General features: G+C 36.5%; 1 pseudogene across 1 annotated transcript; it reads right to left on the bottom strand.

Moving 5' to 3' along the window:
• Positions 1-1,651: 1,651 nt before the first annotated feature.
• LOC100587762 lies at positions 1,652-3,643 on the bottom strand (annotated as a pseudogene). The gene has a single exon (XR_001116515.2). The product of XR_001116515.2 is annotated as a heat shock cognate 71 kDa protein pseudogene (transcript).
• Between the last annotated feature and the right edge of the window lie 18,418 nt (positions 3,644-22,061).

Below are 22,061 nucleotides of genomic sequence, written 5' to 3'. Positions count from 1 at the left end.
CCTCTGTTGCTCTGTTATGATTAAAGCTGAAAATGAAGCTAAAATGTTTTTGAGAAAAATCAGTTGCAGACCACAAGATCTGTCTCCCAATGCAATACAGTAAGTATTCACTTACTGTCAATAGATTCATAGAAAGTGCAACTTTAAGCAAAACAATGTATAATGATACCAATTTTAACATAGGCTAATTTATATATATGAGTTAAGGTGAGGAGAGGGGCTAAGCTAGAAGCAGTAAACAATTAATTCAAAGAATGACAGATAGCAATAAGTTAATGACCTGCATATCTGGATATGGAGATGGACAAAAAGGGTGTGGAATGGGTTGGGGATTATTAGATTCTGATGACATATTTTAGATAGAGATGAAAGTGAAGGTCTTTCTAACAAAGGAGAAATTTCAAGTGAGATATGAACAATGAAATGGAACTCATCCTGCAGAGAAAGGGAGAAGAAAACTCTTAGTAGAGAAAACAGCATGTCCAAATGTTAGGAAGAGAGAAATGTTTGGCACATATGAGAAAATATGCTTAACAGGAGTAAGGAAGAAGTCAATAAGATTGGCGAAATCTATAATTTCAGATCAAATTATGTTATGTCAATTTTAAAAACATTTTTCAAATAACACTAAAGAAACTTAGAAGGGTTTTAATCAGATGCATGCAGGACTTATTCACATTTTAAAGAATTACTTCTGCCACTATGTGGAAAGCAAGCTACAGAACAGTCAGAACAGAAAAAATAGAGTATTTTGAAGCTATTTAAAAATTAATAGGGGCTGGGCACAATGGCTCATGCTTATAATCCCAGCACTTTGGGAGGCCGAGGAGAGAGAATTGCTTGAAACCAGGGGTTGGAGACCAGTCTGGGCAACATAGTGAGACGCTGTCTCTACAATAAATAAATAGATGGTGGAGCAGATAGATAGGTAGTGAGCATGGTGACACATATCTGTAGTCCCAGCTACTTGGGAGACTGAGACAGGAGGATCGCTTAAACCCAGGAATTCCAGGCTCCAGTAAGCTATGATCACAGCACTTCACTCCAACCTGGGCTACAGAGTGAGACTCTGTCTCAAATAAAAACAAGGGAGATAGATTATAATTTTGTATCTATTGTAGTTAACTGATAACATGTGTTGGTGGATTATGGGAAACAGGTAAATCCATAGTGATTTCTAGCTGTAAGTACTTGGATGCATTGTGACTGTGTTTAGGGATATGGAAAATCTTTGGGACAGAGGAGGTTTGAAGTAACAGGGCAGAAAATCAGGGGCTTAGTTTTGAGCCAAAATTTGTCCAATTGCAATCTTCATTTTATCATTTTAGTTTGAAAGTTGAATCATTTTTGATAACTTTGGTATAATCAAAGTTATTGATAATTGAATGAAATTATTTTTAAGATTTCTTTTTTATGGTGCCAATTTTAAATAGTTTTAAGACATTGCATTTTCCACTTACAATACAGTGTTTATAAAGTGCAATGTTATTTCCTTCCCCTGTGCATATGTTCCATATTCAAGTATTGAGAATGCCCAGTAACTTACTATAGCAGCTTAACTTTTTAAAACTGCCACAGAATTTGCTACAAATTTAGGTCCTTCAAATGTTTTAAATGTGTGGAACAATGCTACATCTATACTTGGGTTGGCTTAATCAACCTCTTCAATGGCGGGCCCTGAGGAAGCACCACCAGAGGCAGGAGCTCCACCACCAGGGAATCCCCCAGGCATTCCTCTTGGCATGCCTCCTGCACTCTGGTACAGCTTGGTGATGACAGGGTTGCAAACTTCTGCTGATGTTCAGATTCTTCCTTCTTGGCAGTCCGATTCTTATTGAGCCAGTTGATAATTTCATTACACCTGTCCAGAATCTTCTGTTTGTCCTCATCATTAATCTTGCCTTGAAGTTTCTCATCTTCAACAGTTGCTTTCATGTTGAATGCATAGGACTCAAGTGAATTCTTGGATGACACCTTGTCCCTCTGCTTCTCATCTTCAGCTTTGTACTTCTCAGCTTCCCGGACCATACATTCAATGTCTTCCTTGCTCAAACGGCCCTTGTCATTAGTGATAGTAATTTTATTCTCTTTTCCTGTACTCTTGTCCACAGCAGAGACACTGAGGATACCATTGGCATCAATGTCAAAAGTGACTTCGATCTGAGGAACACCTCAGGGTTCAGGAGGTATGCCCATGAATTCAAACTTGCCAAGCAGGTTGTTGTCCTTGGTCATGACATGCTCACCTTCATAAACCTGAATAAGCACACCAGCCTGGTTGTCAGAATAGGTAGTGAAGGTCTGTGTCTGCTCGGTAGGAATGGTGGTATTACGGTTGATGAGGACGGTCATGACTCCACTAGCAGTTTCAGTACTAAGGGAAAGAGGAGTGGCATCCAAGAGCAGCAAATCTTGAACATTTTCAGATTTGTCTCCAGACAGGATGGCTGCCTGGACAGCCACAAGCAACAGCTTCATCAGGGTTGATGCTCTTATTCAGTTATTTTCCACTGAAGAAATCTTGGAGAAGCTTCTGAATCTTGGGGATACTAATGGAACCGCCAACCAGGACAATATCATGAATTTGTGACTTGTCTGGTTTGGCATCTCGAAGGGCTTTCTCTGCTGGGTCCAGGGTGCCACAGAACAGGTCAGCATTCAATTCTTCAAATTGGGCACAGGTAATGGAGGTATAGAAGTCAATTCCTTCATAGAGAGAATCGATCTCAATACTGGCCTGGTTGCTGGAAGAGAGAGTACGCTTAGCACGTTCACAAGCAGTACGGAGGCGTCTTACAGCTCTCTTGCTCTCACTGATGTCCTTCTTATGCTTGCACTTGAACTCAGCAAATAAAACCGTTGACCATTCGGTTGTCAAAATCTTCTCCACCCAAGTGGGTGTCTCCGGCTGCATACTTGACCTCACAGATTCCATCCTCAATAGTGAGGATTGACACATCGAAATTGCCACCTCCCAGGTCAAAGATAAGCACGTTTCTTTCTGCTCCAACCTTTTTGTCTGAGCTCTTGTAAGCAATAGCAGCAGCAGTTGGCTCATTAATTCTAAGTACAATGAGACCAGCAATAGTTCCAGCATCTTTGGTAGCCTGAAGCTGAGAATCATTAAAGTAAGCTGGCACTGTGACCACAGCATTGGTAACAGTCTTCCCAAGGTAAGCTTCTGCAATTTCCTTCATCTTTGTCAGAACCATAGAGGATACCTCCTCTGGACAGAAGCTTTTGGTCTCTCCCTTGTATTCTACTTGGACCTTGGTCCTGCCAGCATCATTCAACACCATGAAGGGCCAATGCTTCATATCAGACTGGACAACAGCATCATCAAATCTGTGTCCAGTCAGACGTTTGGCATCAAAAACTATGTTGGTGGGGTTCATTGCAAATTGATTCTTTGCGGCATCACCGATGAACTGTTTAGTGTCCGTAAAGGCAACATAGCTTGGAGTGGTTCAGTTTCCCTGATCATTGGCAATTATCTCTACTTTTCCATGCTGGAAAACACCCACACAAGAGTAGGTGGTGCCAAGATCAATACCAACTGCAGGTCCCTTGGACATGGTTGCTGGCATGTAGGCCTGGCTCCGATAAAGAAGAAAGCCACAGGAACCCGAGAGCTGCAGGCGAGTTCAATCAGCTGGGATTTCTTAATATATATGTGATAATGTTTTAACTTTGATAATTGACTTTTATAGTGACTTGAGTAGTCTTAAATTGTCTTTTATTTAAAACTTTTGTTCTTTTGAAAAAGCACCAAGTCTATGCTACTAGCAAAAATTTCCTTTTACCATGTAGACTACTTGGGATGAAAATAACTTTTCATAATTACTATCATGAAGGCAGGAGAGTGGAAAGTTCCCAGATACTGCAGCAAGATATAAAGATGAATTCTTCAAATGAGGAAGCAAACTTTATCAAGTGGTTGAATTTCTTAGATCACCATGTTGGACATAATTTCTTATAAACAAATTATGCAATCAGTGACACGTTCATGCAGAGTCTTTTAACTTAAAATTGATTACAGATAACACTTTCAAAAAGAAGTTCTGTAGTCTTGCGTACTATTTACCACACCATATTTACTGCACTTAGCTTCATTATGGAGGAAAGAACAATAGTGAACTATCTATAACTGAGACAATAATCATATTCATTGGTGATGAGTCAAACAGGTTATACTTATTTTTTAAAATAAAAACATTAGTAAATTTTTCTCTATGTTTTTAAAACAACAGTTTAACAATAGCAGTTCTGTTATTTTACTTTAATTTTTTGTACCAAAAGTTAATTTGCTCATGCCCAAAGATTTATATTTATAAAAAATGTTCCGCTGTGCAAGTTTTAAGAGATTTTTTAATTGTTGACAATACTCAGCACAGTCACATGTCTCTCATAAATCCACCCAAACTTAAGAACCAATTTTCAGTGCAACTCATGAAGACAAAGAATAACCCTTGTAAACACATTGTTGATAATCATTTAAAAATCATTTAATTTTTTTGCATTTAATATTTTTTCAGCTTTCTTAAGATGTAATTAACAAAAATTGTATATATTCAAGTTGTGTTATGTGAGGTTTTGATACATGTATACATAGTAAAATAATTACCACAATTAAGCTAATTATACTATACATAGTAAAATAATTACCACAATCAAGCTAATTAATATATTTATTATCACACATAATTCTTTTTCTTGTTGTGGTGAGAATACTTAAGATCTACTCTCTTAGAAAATTTCAGGTATATAATAGATTATTATTAACCATAGTTGCTATGCTATACATTAGGGCTCTAGAACTTATTCATTTCATAACTTCAGGTTATAAAAGTCACTATAAAAGTTTATACCTTTTGCAAGTTTGTACCATTTGATGAACATCTTCCCATTTTCCTCAGTCCCCTGCACCTGGAAACCACCCTTCTAAACTGTTTATATGAGTTCACCGTTTTTTAGATTCCATATATAAGTGAGATCATGAAGTGCTTCTGTTTCTGTGTCTGGCTTATTTCACTTAGCATAAAGTCTTCCAAGTTCATTCATGTTGTCATAAATGGATTTCCTTTTTTAAGGCTTAATAATATTCCATTTTATATATATTCCATACACACACACATATATATATATATATATATATATATATATATATATATATATTTCATCTGAATTTCATCTGATGACTTACACTTAGGTTGTTTCCAAATCTTGGCAATTGTGTTGCAGTGAAATGGGAATCCAGATGCATCTTTGAGATGGTTTTGTTTCCTTTGGATATATGTTCAGAAGCCAGAAGTGAGATTGCTGGATCATGTGAGTTTTATTTTTAATTTTTTGAGGGATTCTTATACTGTGTTCCATTATTACTGTACTAATTTACATGTCCACTGACAATGTACATGGATTTCCTTTACTCCTCATCTTTGTCAACACTTGTTATCTTTTGACTTCTTGGTAATAGCCATCCTAACAGGTGTGAGGTGATAGCTCATTGTGGTTTTGATTGACATTACCCTTATGAATAGTGATGCCGAACACTTTTAAAAATATCTGTTTACCATTTGTATGTCCTTTTCAGAAAAATATTTATCCAGATCCTTTTCCCACAGATTTTTAAATCTGTGCCTTGTTTTATTTTTCATTATTGAGTTGCATGAGTTCTTTTTGTATTTCGGATATTAACTCCTTATGGATACATGGCTTACAAATATTTTCTCTCATTCCATAGTTTGCCTTTTGATTTTGCTGATTATTTCCTCTGCTATGAAGAAACATTTTTGTTTCGTGCAGTGCAATTGTTTATTTTTGCTTTTGCTGCTTGTGCTCTGAAAAATTATTGTAGAGACCAATGAATATCAAAGAACTTTTGCTCTTTTTTTTTTAGGAGCTTCTCAGTTTTAGGTATTACATTTAAGTCTTTGATTTCAAGTTGATTTTTGTGTGTGGTTTAAGAGAAGGGTTCAGTTTCATTTATTTTGTTTTTGCATGTTGATATCCAGTGTTTAGAAAAACCATTTACTAAAGAGACTGTCTTTTCCTCATCTTGTATTCTTAGTCTTTTGTCACAAATTAGTTGACCATACCGGTGTGGGTTTGTTTCTGGGCTTTTCATTCTGCTTCATCAGTCGATTTGCTTTAATGCCAGTACTATACTGTTTCTTAAATATATGTATATATATTTATATATATTCATATATATATTCATATACATATATACTTTAAGTTCTGGGGTACATGTGCAGAACGTGCAGGTTTGTTACATAGGTATACATGTGTTTGCTGCACCCATCAGCCATCCCCTACATTAGATATTTTTCCTAGTGCTATCCCTCCTGTAGCCCCCCCACCCTCTGACAGGTCCTGGTATGTGATGTTCCTCTCCCCGTGTCTATGTGTTCTCACTGTTCAACTCCCACTTATGAGTGAGAACATATGGTCTTTGGTTTTCTGTTCCTGTGTTAGTTTGATGAGATTGATGGTTTCCAGCTTCATCCATGTCCCTGAAAAGGACATGAACTCATCCTTTTTTATGGCTGTGTAGTATTCCATGGAATATATGTGCCATATTTTCTTTATCCAGTCTATCATTGATGGGATTTTGGGTTGGTTCCAAGTCTTTGCAATTGTGAATAGTGCTGCAGTAAACATACATGTGCATGTGTCTTTATAGCAGAATGATTTATAATCCTTTGGGTGTATACTCAGTAATGGGATTGCTGGGTCAAATGGTATTTCTGGTTCTAGATCCTTGAGGAATCACCACACTGTCTTCCACAGTGGTTGCACTAATTTACATTCCCACCAACAGTATAAAAGCATTCCTACTTCTCCACATCCTCTCCAGCATCTGTTGTTCCTGACTTTTTAATGATCACCATTCTAACTGGCATGAGATGGTATCTCATTGTTGTTTTGATTTGTATTTCTCTAATGACCAGTGATGATGAGCTTTTTTTCATATGTTTGTTGGCTGCATAAATGTCTTCTTTTGAGAAGTGTCTGTTCATATCCTTTGCTCACTTTTTGATGGGTTTGTTTGTTTGTTTTTTCTTGTAAATTTGTTTAAATTCCTTGTAGATTCTGGATATTAGCCCTTTGTCAGATGGGTAGATTGCAAAACTTTTCTCCCATTCTGTAGGTTGCCTGTTCACTCTGATGATTGTTTCTTTTGCTGTGCAGAAGCTCTTTCATTTAATTAGACCCCATTTGTCAATTTTGGCTTTTGTTGCCATTGCTTTTGGTGTTTTAGTCATGAAGTCTTTGCCCATGCCTAGGTCCTGAATTATATTGCCTAGGTTTTCTTCTAGGGTTTTTATGGTTTTAGATCTTATGTTTTAAGTCTTTAATGCATCTTGGGTTAATTTTTGTATAAGGTGTAAGGAAGGGGTCCAGTTTTCAGTTTTCTGCATACAGCTAGGCAGTTTTCCCAACACCATTTATTAAATAGGGAATCCTTTCCCCACTGCTTGTTTTGTCAGGTTTGTCAAAGATCAGATAATTGTAGATGTGTGGCATTATTTCTGAGGTCTCTGTTCTGTTCCATTGGTCTGTATATCTGTTTTGGTACCATATCATGTTGTTTTGGTTACTGTAGCCTTGTAGTATAGTTTGAAGGCAGGTAACATGATGCCTCAAGCTTTGTTTCTTTTGCTTAGGATTGTCTTGGGTACATGGGCTCTTTTCTGGTTCCATATGAAATTTAAAGTAGTTTTTGCTAATTCTGTGAAGAAAGTCAATGGTAGCTTGATGGTAATAGCATTGAGTCAATAAATTACTTTGGGCAGTATGGCCATTTTCACGATATTGATTCTTCCTATCCATAAGCATGGAATGTTTTGATTATTCTAGCCTTTTAATATAATTTGAAATCAGGAGATGCCTGCAGTTTTGTTCTTCTTACTCAAGACTACATTAGCTATTTAGGGTCTTTTGTAGTTCTATATAAATTTTAGGGTAGTTTTTTTTTTTATTTTTGTGAAAAATTCATTGGAATTTTCATGAGATTTGCACTGAATTTGTAGGTCACTTCAGGTAGAATGGATAATTTGGCAATATTGATTCCATTTATTTATGTTTTGTTTAATTATTTTATCAGACTTTTATAATTTTCAGTGTAACAGATCTTCCACTTCCTTGGCTAAATTTATTCTTAGATATTTTATTCTTTTTGATGCCTTTGTAAATAGGATTGTTTTCTTAATTTCTGTTTGAGTAGTTGTTAGAGTATTAAAATTCTGACTTTTATGTTGATTTTTCATGCTGTAACTGAATTCATTCATTAGTTTTAACAGTTTTTTGTGGAGTCTTTGTGCATATAATGTACTCTCAAAGAGAAATAACTTTACTTCTTTCCTTCTTTTATTTATCCCTCTGACTCTTTAATTGCATGCCTTTTGTTTCTTTTTCTTGCTGAATTGCTCTGGCTAGGACTTCCAGAACTATGTTGAATAGCAGTGGAAAGAGTGGGCATTCTTATCTTGTTTCTGATCTTAATGGAAAAGCTTATAGCGGGCTTGTGGTATATACCCTTTAGTATGTTGAGGAACGTTCATTTTGTACCTAATTTGTGGAGAGTTTTTATTATTAAAGGATGTTGAATATTATGAAATGCTTTTTCTGCATCTATTGAGATGATCATATTATTTTTGTCCTTAATTTTGTTAATGTGTTGTATCACATTAATTGAATGCATATGTTGAACCATCCCTACATCACAAGGATAAATCCCACTTGATCATGGCGTATGATTCTTTTAATATTCTTTTATTTTAGATTTGCTAGTATTTGGGGAGGAGATATTTGCATTTGTGTTGATCAGGGATATTGGCTTGAATTTTCTTTTCTTGTAGTGTTCTTGCCTGGCTTTGGTATCAAGGTAATGCTGGCCTCATAAGATGATTTTGCTCTTCAATTTTTTGGAAGAGTTTCAGAAGTATTGGTATTAGTTTTTTTTTTTTTAATGTTTGGTAGAATTTACCGGTGAAGCTATCAAGTCCTGGACTTTTGCTTAATAATAGATTTTTTTCAATTACTGATTTAATCTTCTTACTCATTGGTCTATTCAGATTTTCTGTTTCTTCATGATCCCATTTTGGTAGGCTGTATGTTTCTAAGATTTAATCCATTAAGTCTTTTAGATTATCCAATTTGTTAGTATATAATCATTCATGATAGTCTCTTAAGATCTCTTGTATTTCTCTGATATCAATTGTAATGTCTCCTCTTTCATTTCTAATGTCACTTGATTAAATTTTCTTTTTTTTCGTCTAGTTAGATTTATCTATATGGTATACCTTTTCAAAAAAAAATGTTAGTTTTGTTGACCTTTCCGTTGGATTTTCTCACCTCTGTTTCATTTTTTATGGTTTCCTTCCTTTTACTGATTATAAGTTTAGTTTGTTCTTCTTTTTATAGTTCCTTAAGATATAATATTTTATTGTTTATTTAAGACCTTTCTTTTTTTTTGATGTGTTTTCTATGATGAAATTTCCTCTTCACACTGCTTTTGCTACATCTCATAAGTTTTGGTATGTATGTTTCCATTTTGGTTTGTCTCAAGATAAGTTTATATTTCTCCTTTAACCTATTGGTTGTTCAAGAGACTATTGGTTGATTTGCATATATCTGTAAGTTTTCCAGTTTCCTTCTATTATTGATTTATAGTTTCATACCATTGCATTTGAAAAAGATACTTGATATTATTCCAATCTTCTTAAAATTTTTAAGACTTGTTTTGTGGCCTAACATATTATTATCCTGGGGAATGTTCCATGTACTCATGCGAGAAATGTGTATTCTGCGGCTCTTGGATAAAATGTGGCATGCATATATGTCTGTTAGGTTCATTTGGTCTAAACTGTTGTCCAAGTCCACTATACCCTTGTTTTTGTATGATATCTACACATTATTGAAAATGAGGTATTCAAATCATTTATTATTATTGTACTACTGTCAATTTCTCCTTCAAGTTCTGATAATATTTTCTTTATATATTTAGGTGCTCCAACATTGAATGCATATATATTTATCATTGCTGTATCTTCTTAATGAATTAACTTCTTTATCATTATATAATTATTTTCTTTGTCTCTGGTTAAAGTTTTCAACATAAGGTCTTTTTTGTCTGTTATAAGCATAGCTAACCCTGCTTTTTTTTTTGGTTTCCATTTGTATAGACTATCTTTTTCCATCTCTTTGCTTTTAGTCTATGTGTGTTTTTAAAGCTGTAGTGAGTCCTCATATTTGGCATGTAGTTTGGCCTTTTTTTAAAAAAAAAATTATCCGTTCAGTCACTCTTTGTCTTTTGATTGGAGGATTTAATTATTTTACATTCAAGGTAATTATTGATAGGTGAAAACTTAGTGTTGCCATTTTGTTAACTCTTTTCTGCCTATTTTCTAGATTCTTTGTTTCTTTCTTTCTCTCTTGCTGTATCTTTTGTGGCTTTATTTATTTTTAGAGGCCTGTTTTCATTTTTTTCTCTTTATTTTTTGTATATTTACTATATTTTTTTCTTTGTTGTGATGAGTCTTATATAAGACAGGTTATAAATGTTTATTTTAAGCTAATAACAACTTAACTTTAATCATATACACAACCTCTGCCCTCTTACTCCTCTCCTCCTGCATTTTATGTCTTTGATGTCATAATTTACATATTTTATACTATATATCCATTAACAAATTATTATAGTTATTTTTAGCCCTTTTAACTTTTACACTAGAATTATAAGTGATTTTCAAACTATCATTTACAGTGTTATTCTGAATTTGCCAAAGTATTATTTACTTTTACTCATTAGGTTTTTTTTTTTTTCTTTGAGATGGAGTCTCACTCTGTCTCCCAGGCTGGAGTGCAGTGGCGTGATCTTGGTTCACTGCAAGCTCCGCCTGCCGGTTCACGCCATTCTCCTGCCTCAGCCTCCCGAGTAGCTGGGACTACAGGTGCCCGCCACCATGCCCAGCTAATTTTTTGTATTTTTAGTGGAGACGGGGTTTCACCGTGTTAGCCAGGGTGGTCTCGATCTCTGGACCTCGTGATCCGCCTGCCTCGGCCTCCCAAAGTGCTGGGATTACAGGCGTGAGCCACCATGCCCAGCCTACTCGTTAGTTTTATAATCCTATTTTTTTTGTTGTTGCTAATTAATGCCCTTTATTTTCGGCTTGAAGCCGAATTTCATTAGCAATTCTTGTAAGGCAGTTCTAGTGGTAATAAATGTCCTCTTTTGTTTTTCTGGGAATGTCTTTATCTTTTCTTCATTTTGAAGGACAGATTTTCCAGGAAAGATATTCTTGGTTGGCAGTTTTTTTTTTCATTCAGCACTTTGACTATATCATGCTACTCTTTCTGGACCTGCAAAATTTCTCCTGAGAAATCTCCTGTACCCTTATGGAATTTCTCTTATATAACATAATTTTCTTTTCTCTTCTGCTTTGAACATTGTCTTTGATTTTTGATAGTTTGATTAATATATCTCCATGAATTTTTGAGGGGGTTAAACTATACTGGACCTATGAGCTTCAGAAGTACCTGAATATCAATATATCTCCTCAGATTTGGGAAGTGTTCAGCCATTATTTCTTTGGATAATCTTTCTGTCTCCTTTTCGCTCTTTGGTAATTGAGACTCCTATAATGCAGACATTAGCTCTGTGGATGATTCCCCATAACTCCTGTAGCTTTTTTTTAGTCTTTTTCCTTCTTTTTTTTTTTCATTTATCTCCTCTAACTAGATATTTTACTTGACCATTTTTGAGTCTACAGATTCTTCTGCTTCATAAATTCTATTGATGCTCTCAATTGCATTTTTTACTTTATTCACTGTATTCTTCATCTGTAGGACTTCTGTTTATTATTATTATTATTATTTCTATTTATTTCTTGATCTATGTGTTTTGTTTAAGTTTTCTTCAAGTTTCTTTCTTGAACTATTGTGTTTCTAATATCATTGACTTGCCAGTCTGTTTTCTTGTATCTTGCTGAGTTTCTTTAAAACATTTGTTTTGGATTCTTCATCAGGTAATTTGTATATCTCTGTTTGGGGCTAGTTACTGGAAAATTATTGTGCTCTGTTGATGGTGTCATGTTTTGTTGGCATTGCATATTTCTTATTGCTTTGTGTAGATGTCTGAACATTTGATAGAGCAGTCACCTCTTCAAGAATTTATAGATTGGTTTCAATGGAGAAAGATCTTTACCTATCGGTGGGTGTGAGGATGCTGGCTGGATAAGTTGTAGCAGTCCTGGCTCTAGTAGGGGTGCAGAGACATAGTCTGCATGAAGTTTCACTCACTGAGATCAGCATTGGCAAAGGTTACAGGTCCCAGGCTGTGGACGTATGCAGCAGAGAGTGCTGTTGGAATATTTGGTGGCAAAGCCTGCTGGGATCCTCTAGATATCCTTTTCTCCCACAGAGGAAATTGTGGCCAAGAGTTTCTCTCTTGGCATGGCTCAAGCTTGCTCCTGGGTGCACTTTAAGTGGCAGTAGTGCCAGTATCTGATGTATGGCACCCATGGAGCAGCTTTGGAGCTGAGGTCTGGATTATAAGTACACATAAAGGGACTTCGGGATCCGAGGTGGTAGTTGCACCAGTCCCTGGGGTACAAGCACACCTGCTGCAGTGTTGGTAATGGTGTGCAAGGCACAGGTGCTTGTGTAACAGCTGGAAAGCTGGGGTTCAGGGTGCAGGCAATGTGCAGCACTTTATTAACACTAATGTCCAAGACACAGGTACTTATGGCACAGTCATAGAGAACAGGGTCTGGAGCACAGGCATGTGCAGACTAACTACTTTTTTGGGTCTGCAGTGTAGATGTGCCTGCTGGAGTGGCATCTATGTTGTCTGTGGTGCAGGTTTTCACAGAGTGGTTGTGGAGCTGGAGTCTAGCTTGCAGATACGTGTGGAGTGACAGTGGCTCTAGAGTCTAGGGTATGGGCTCATGTGTTGTGCTAGTGGCTTTAATTTCCAAGGTGTGGGTGCTTGTAGTGTGGCCACAGAGCTGGGATTGGAGCGTGGGAATTTGTGGAGCATCCATGTTTCCAGGGTCCGAGGTATGTGCAGGGTTGGTGGAGGTGGAGGCCCTTTTTCTAGGGTGGCACAACAGCAGCTCCTTCTACGTGGCAGGGAGCACAGAAGCATCTCCCACTTTTGGGGGTCTGTGACAGTGATGGCTGCTGGTTATCTCAGTGATGAAAGCTCTTGATGTCCTCTGAGGAGAAGGCTGCTAGCATCTTTGTTGCTGGACACTAAGGGGATCTTTACTGTAAAAGCTATAAGGAGTGCATGGCTGAAACAGGGGCTGTTGAGGTCCTCAGTGGCAAAGTCTTCTAGGGCCTTCCACATAATAGGCCGCTGGGGACTGTGGTGGCACATGCTGCATGTTCATATGGAGGATTATGACAGCCACTATCTTTTTTCTTCATTCTTAGACATCTCCAGATACCTCAAGTATGCTAATTGCTGATCTTCCAGCAAATCTTTTTATGCAGTTACTCTCCATTTTTTGCTCCCCTGTGTTATAGCAGGTTCTTAATTAGACTCTTGATCCCTCTCTGGGCTATTTTTATTGGTGCATGACTGTCTAATTTTTTGTGTGTAGTATCTGGGCTAGTATCTTCTACTCTGTTATCTTATTAGCATCAACCTTATATCAATCAGTCATTTAAAGGAGAAGACAAACTAAAAATTTTGCATGGCCCATTTTACTGTGCCAGTTTTTACATAAATTCGTTTTTCTTAAATTTACCTTGGAATAAACAATTCAATTGCTCCATCAAATGTATTAATGCAATTTTGTTTAGTTACTTCATTCATATTTTAACCTAATGCTAAATAGCTAAACAGCCTTTTGTTTTAAAAATTTTTCAAACCTAAACTTTTTTGTATTTTGAAATCAACCATTGTTTTTTTCTCAAGTTCTCTGATGAGGTTTTGCTGTACTTGTTGTGGGGTAAATTTTCGTGGAGGAAGAGCACTGGATCAAGAACGGAGGGATTGATCCTAGCTTTGACTTGTGGTTACAGAATTGTTTGACCTTGGGTAAGTCACTGAAATGTATTCAACCCCAGTTTCCTCATCTGAAAAAGGCAATCATATCTAAAACATTCTGCTTAAAATTATACAGATTCATGCTACCATATTCTGCACACTGTTACATTGGGCCAAATGTATCTAACTACTTAAAAGACTATAGGTCTTTTATATGATGCAAGACAACTTTTTAGGACTGGGAAGTGAACCATGTGAAAATAAATATTGGTTGAATTGCTTTGTTTCTATTTAATATTAAACTATAATGACACATTGTTCCATATAATATTATTGCTACAGTCTGAACGCTTGTGTCTCCCCAGATTTATATGTTAAAGTCCTAGTCCCCAGTGTGATGGTATTTTGAGTTGAGGCTTTTGAGAGGTAATTAGGTCATGAGGGTAGGACCCTTATGAATGGGATTAGTACCCTTAAAATAATATACAGGAAAGCCGAGCATGGTGGCTCATGCCTGTAATCCCAGCACTTTGGGAGGCTGAGGCGGGAGGATCACGTGGTCAGGAGATGGAGACCATCCTGTCTAACATGGTGAAACCCCATCTCTACTAAAAATACAAAAAACATTAGCTGGGCATGGTGTCGGGCGCCTGCAATCCCCACTACTCGGGAGGCTGAGGCAGGAGAATGGCATGAACCCCAGGGCGGAGCTTGCAGTGAGCCGAGATCGCACCACTACACTCCAGCTTGGGTGACAGACAACAGAGCGAGACTCTGTCTAAAAAAAAAAAAAAAAGAGTATACAGGAGAGACACAATCTTTCTCTCTTTCTACAATGTGAGGATACAGCAAGATGGTTACCCTCTGTAGGCCAGGAAGAGAGTCCTTACCAAGAACTGAATTGGCTGGCATCTTGATCTTGGACTTCCAAGCACCTAGAACTGTGAGAAATAAATGCCTGTTATGGTAAGCTACCCACTCTATATGGCACTTGTTGCAGCAACTCATGCTGACTAAAATAATTATCTATAAAACAACAGAATAACTATGATAGAAAAAAAGACCTGTGATAATTTAAATTGAAATTATTTATTTATATTAGAAATGCAATAAAATTGGCTTATACAGAATGTTCTAAGTTTGTATAGTACTCTTTTCTTATTAGTTGAGACATAAAATAATTACTGCCTTATTCTGTACCTTTTGCTCCTGTCATTATTGGCAAGAGACATTTTAACATTAAAGGTGAGATAACCAATCCTCCAATGCATAGCTAGCTTTCCTCACTTGACTCTTTTGATAGCTTTAGATGAATCAATTAAGTAAGAACATTTGCTAATTTAGCTTGAAGAGTATAGGCTTGTTAAAAATGGGAAAAAGGAAGTGAAATCATGGGCTAGTGTCTTTTTGCAGTGACTTGAAATACTAGATTAAAACAAAGTAAAAGTTATTTCACTTACATAATTGTTTTAAGTTAATTAGTTTGGCATCACTGCCCTGTATTTTTTTCCAGGAGAAGAATGTATTCATTCCATAAATAATTATTTATTAGACACAGTACAAGATATGACTTGACTAGGCTCTTAGAATAAAATGTATAAACCTATGCTCATTCTTATTTAACAGAGATTTATTTCAGCACTCTCTTAAGAAGTCAGGGCTTGCAGCATTCTCTGAGGAACAAGGGAGCAGTGATGGCCTGCATAAGCCGCCTTGGCAGCACTGATCATCTCTTGTCATAGCTCTAAGGAAAGAATGTGCAATCACTCTGAGTGCTTCTCTCTGAGTAGTTTTGCCTCCTGGCAAGAGAATACAAGGCCCTTGTCAGTAACAGTGATAACTCCAATAGCAGACGCTGAGAAAAGTAGGGCGGAACACCTCTATGACTTTTAACTAAACGTTCCATACTATGTTTAATAATGGCTGCAAGCCTTGTCTGATTTGGGATAAAAAAAGCTTGAGAAGGTGGCAAAGATTTCAGATCTCTTTAGGCCTTTGTTTTCAGGTTGAGAGTGCTGCCTACTGTTTAAGGGCCTGTGTCTGTAAAGAAAAGTAAAAGAGGTCTCTCTCTCTTTATCTCTCTCAACTTAACTCTTCTAATGGTTCCAGTGTGTGACTCACCCATTCATTCATGAAATAGATGTACAAGGTACATTAGCATACATTAGGCACCCATTCCAGAAACCTTGACATGTTAACATGCAATAAAAATACGGGTTGCCACACTGCTGTTCTGTCCTGTGTGGTCTGCAGGCAGCAACGAACTTTGAAGATATCTGCCTTCTGGTTTAACCTAATACCTAGAGATGATACCAATCTCATTTTTGTTTGTTATATTTTGGTGTTGTAGGTGGGTTCAAAATAGATTTTAGAGAATATTTGAAGAGTCCCAAATATATCTAATATTTTTAAAGGTCTCATTCTGTGAAAGGAGTCCTTTTCACTATTTAAATAGAATTCTTTGGAGGAAGAACAGAGGCGTGACCTAAAGCCTGGCTTGCTGAGAAATACTCTTCAAATCTATTCTTGGATTCACCAAGTTTTGCAGTAAAAATAATGTGTGTGTGTGTGTGTGTGTGTGTGTGTGTGTGTGTGTGTGTGTGTAGGAATAGGGCATGTAACCTTCCTTTCACGAAGGGTCAAGATGAGCCTCTTGTCTGGTGGAATCCTCTCTCTGTGCAGGTGGCCTCTGGAGCAGTGATATTTCTTCCAGGGGAACTTTGGAGTGTTGTGATGGGCCTTACTAGTCCGGGAGCATATTGCACCCCATTCTCCTTCTTTGAATTGTCATCTCCAAACAGATATTTTCTTTTTCTTTGCCAGGGAAGTCCAGGTTGTGTAGTACCTGAAGCTTATGCAATTTTGGGAGCCCTTCTTATGGAAAAAGAAAGTAAAATTGTGAATACAAAAATACCTAATCATATAAAGTAGTTACAATACACTATAAATTTTAAAAGCTGATAAATACTACAAATATCACAAATCTCAGAAAAATTACACATTTACAGTCTTTGTTTTTCTTACTTCTGTGGCCTCATGGTCTCTGACCACCTCTTTATGTAGCAGTGATTCATGTAGTTATTTTTCTGAGAGAATAAAAAGTCAATCTTTTCTGTAATATGGTCAATTTAATTATTTTTAACTATTGATCATTTTTAAAAGTGTATATTGTTGTTATTACTTCTTATTGGTGATACCATGTACCTTCTTAGGATTTTTGTCAAATTTGGGAAAACCTCTATCAAGAGTCTTTCACATACACATTTTAAGATCTAGAATTTCCTGCAGATAATCTTCTGGATACATCATTTCAAACTTTCTTTCTTCTCTACTAGGTTTTGTTGCTATCCTCAAACCTTGCTCACCCTACATAATCCAGCTCCAGGTATCAGAGTGTCATTTCATGATGTGCCCCTGACCATGCCCTTTTGTGTCATCTAAAGAGTAAGTCAATATAGACATTAGAGGGAGGATTCCTGAAAACTATTTCTATACCAGAATTATTGGCACTAATTAAACTATACTTGGAAGTAATGGCAAACCATATAAATATATATTCCACTAAAAACTTCTATCTTTAAATCAACTGCCTCCTATTCCTAGATTCTCATGGCTACTGCAACAGCATCTTATAAGGGGAGCTGTGAGAGAGAGGAAGTGGAAATCAGTGTTGCTCTTAGAACTGGAAAACTAGGCCCTCTACTCTAGGCCCTGGGTTTTAGAGAGTCTCTCTTGAGTCCTTCCCCATCCATGCCACTCCCCACAGGTTAAGGAGTCTGGAGGGCCATGGGATATGTCCACTTAGAGCCAGTGCGTAACCCCACTCTTACCTCCTGCACTCCTTATCACCATGATCCAGATATCTGGGAACCTAGAACTTCCTGCCCTGCGTAGCCTCAAGCCTATTTCCAAGGAATCAGTGAGAATCTCTCCCAGCCATATCCTGTCATTGTGCACACCTGCTATACAACTCCTTAGACCTGTAGAAGTCTGGGGTGGGGCATTTGCAGGAATGGAGGTAGGTAGAGTACAGATGGAGTGCAGATGGAGGTAATTTGAGTGACATACATGCCCAAGACCTTTACCTAGTAAGATGGAGTCTGTAGTATTAAGGAAGGTGGGCTGCAGGATGGAGACCTTCATCTACATTTTTTCACAAGTCCCACAAATATTAGAAGTGAATCTTATTGGAGAGAAATAACAGGGATATGAACCTCTTGAGGTAAAACAGCTTGCTTTTTCATTTTATACAAAAATATGATCATTTGAATGCATTGCTAGCATCTCTCAGGGAATTGGAAGGGGCCTATGCAATTGTGCGGTTCTGAAGATTAAACTGCATTAGCTTCTCAGCAAACCTCCTGTGTTCTTTGCCATTAATAAAACTGTACATCAAAACAATGGGCCTGTTGGCATCTCTCCATCAATGAAACTTCCTATTGAAAAGTCACTCAAGAGCCTTATGTATTATTCTTGAAAATCATTAGTACTAATCATCATCATATGTCATTTACCCCAAATTCTTTTATCTAGTAAAATTAACTATATTTAAACAATATCAAGAAATTCTGCAATATGTAACAGCATGGATGAACCCTGAGGACATTATGCTAAGTAAAATAAGCCAGTCTGAAAGACAAATACTTTATGATTCCAATTATATGAGTTATCAAAAACAGTCAAATTCATAGAATCATAGTGAAATAGTGATTGCTAAGGGCTGGAGGAAGGGAAATGAGAAATTACTAATCAACAGGCATAAAGTTTCGGTAGAGCAAGATGAGTAAGTTCTAGAGATCTGCTGTACAACACTGTACCTATATTTAACAATACTGTGTTTTATACTTAAAAATCTGCTAAGAGATTAGAGCTCATGTTAAATGTTTCTACCACAATAAAAAATATTGAGAAACCAAAATCAAAAAGAAAAAAAATTTGTTAGCTAAAATAAAAAACAAAATTTATTCAGGTTCATACATTCTAGTTACTGTGGAGTTCTCCAGTCATTAACATAGTGACTATATGTGTCTTCTGTAGCAAGATTTTAACACCATTATCTTTTGACCCATTTCATAGTATCAGAAGTAGCATATTAGAAAGGAATGGAGTCAGCATGCTAGAGGCAGCCACACAGAAAGTGGAAACAAATGATGGCTAAAGACTGACAGAGATAGAAATTATTCATTCAGCAAATATTTACTAGGTACTATGTGCCAAAAACTGGTTTTGGGCACAGAGATAATGGATGTAGAAAAAAAAACGCAGAAAATTACTGTCATCTTGATGCCTATGTTTCATTAACAGATAATGATTTAAGGTGTCGATTTCTGCAGCAAAACAGGTGTGATGAAACCTATTGGGTTTGGAAATGTGAAGTTTACTGATAACCTAGACATGAGCCTGATTATAGTGCATTTAAGTAAAAATGGCAGGGACAAAATTAAAAACACTTTTCAAATGGTTGGCTCTTGAGCAAGCTTGTCTAACCCACGGCCCACAGGCTGGAGGCATCCCAGGATGGCTTTGAATGTGGTCCAACACAAACTTGTAAACTTTCTTAAAACATTATAAGATTTTTTTTTTTGTATTTTTTTTTAACTCATCAGCTATTGTTGGTGTTAGTGTATTTATGTGTGGCCCAAGACAATTCTTCTTCTTCCATTGTGACCCAGAGAAGCCAAAAGATTGGACACCCCTGTTCTAGAGGGATGGAAAGTAATGGGGCAGTACCTGTAAGGGAAAAGAAGGGTTGTTTATCTCATTAATGAAAGAAGTGTTATATTTTATACTGAGGGAGAAAATTCAGTAAAAAGAAAAAAAAAGATTAGGCAGAGGGAATAGAGAGTTTTTTGGGTTGTATTTTTGATCAAGTGAGAGGTGATAAGATCTAATGGAGGAGTAGGTGTATTGTTCTTAAGAAGAGCAATGATATTCCATTAATGGGAGCAGGCAAGAAGGCAGGGAATATGAGACAGATGCAATTGGTTGGCTAATGTGATAGTAGGAACTTTTGGAAGCTTTATTTTCTTTTTCAGAAAAATAAATACAAAGCAAGGTCATCAGTTGAAGAGCAAGAGTGAAAAAGAAAATATTGGAAGTTTGAGAAAAGTTCAGATAATATAAAATAGTTGTTTAACAAAGTGGAGGAATGGCTAGACAGGAGAAATGTAGTAGAGATGAGAGCCGGGCTCACTTCAGGTTAGTGCTTATGAATTTAATGTTAGACCAGCCTGAGAGAGTAAGTGAGTGTGTGTATGTGTATTTCCTGAAATTTTTATCTGCCGGGACATGTATGAAATGGGTAAAGAGGTGGATTCCATCATGATTGAAGTAAGAAGAAGAAAGTAAACAAAACGAGGCTAGGTGTGTTGGCTCACGCCTGTAATCCCAGCACTTTGGGAGGCTGAGGCAGGCGGATCACGAGGTCAGGAGATCGAGACCATCCTGGCTAACACGGTGAAACCCCGTCTCTACTAAAAATATAAAAAAATTAGCCGGGCGTGGAGGCGGGCGCCTGTAGTTCCAGCTACTCGTGAGGCTGAGGCAGGAGAATGGCGTGAACCTGGGAGGCGGAGCTTGCAGTGAGCCGAGATCGCGCCACTATTCAAGGAAGGCAAGTAAGACATGAGCATGAGAACAATATAAAGGTTATGGGATGAATTGATTGCATATTAATTTGGATTCAAAAATTGTAGAAGTTACAGTACAAGAAGAGGACAGTTGGAGTAATGAAAGATTATTGATGGAGAGTGGAGAACTTACAAAATGGAGAGTAGGACAAGGCTCCAGCATTTGCTAATAACAAAATCAAGGGCTTTGCTGAGGTAAGTAAGGAGAGAAGGTCAAGGAACTAAGGGTATTTGGTAGGAAAAGCATCACATATGTGATTACTACTCCAGGAGCTATGACAGTTGTTATGTTGAAGGGAGTGACAATAAACTAGGAAACTAAAATCTTCAACAAATGAGATGAAGTGACTTGGGGGTTGGTAGAGGACTTCAAGAGGCAGTTAGAAGGTGTTGTAGACTGATGATATGAGATTCAAACATGGGGAAAGAGGAAGAAAGAAAAATATTGGCACTTTCTAGAATTGCTTGTTATATATTTTCTAATTACCCTGAATAATTGTGAAACACTGTAATAACTTTTAGCATATTTTATTTTACAGGGCAGAGGAATGTAGAATATGTTTTAGAAGGATTTTATTCAATAGCTGTATATGTATATGTTTCTTTACTATTTTGTGCTTAAAAGTGTACTAGATATGAGCTAAAATATAATTATACTGATATAGTGAAAAAATCGTTAATCTACATTACCTTTAAAATTACTTTGCAATAGAAAAACTGATCAATAAATAGAGAAATATAATTTAATAAAATCAAACACATTTTAATGATAAACTTATCAAAATAGAATTGGAGGAAATTTATTTAAATTTGTAAAAGGTCTCTGCCAAAAGCTTACAGGAAGTAGTATACTTAATAATAAAATTTTAGAATAATTATTTCAAACTCAAGGTGTAATTTTAAATGCCTGCTACTACTACTTTTATTTCATACTGTATTTGAAATTTCATCCAGCACAGTAAGAAAGCAAAATAAATACAAGAACTGGAAAGGAAGAAACAAAAACTCTCTTTACCTGCAGATCATATAATTGCCCACCTTGAAAATTCAAGAAAGTTTAGAATATTGACTTTATTTGGATTTCGTGTCTCTGAATTCCCATTTGAATTTCCATCAAAACCAGTACTGTAACATCTTCAAATGCCACAGTAAATATTATTGTAAATGGAATTAATAGAAAAAAGTATGTGCATTCTATATAACATCTTAAAACAATAAAGATAACTTCAAGGTAGGGAAGAATTCCTTGAACCAACAAAACTATAAACTAGAAAGTGATAAATTTGACTATATTAAAACAAAAACAACTTTATAAACAACATCACTTCTGAATTAAAGGCACTAAAAGAAAAAGACAAGTCACAGCCTTGGAGATGTTATTTTAAATACATATAATTTACCAAGGATTGAAAGCTTAAAAATACAAAGAA

This window comes from Nomascus leucogenys, chromosome 11 (assembly GCF_006542625.1).
Source record: "Nomascus leucogenys isolate Asia chromosome 11, Asia_NLE_v1, whole genome shotgun sequence".
NCBI lineage: Eukaryota > Metazoa > Chordata > Mammalia > Primates > Hylobatidae > Nomascus > Nomascus leucogenys.
The sequence above is the reverse complement of the archived record's forward strand: the minus strand, read 5'-3'. Positions and strand labels throughout refer to the sequence as shown.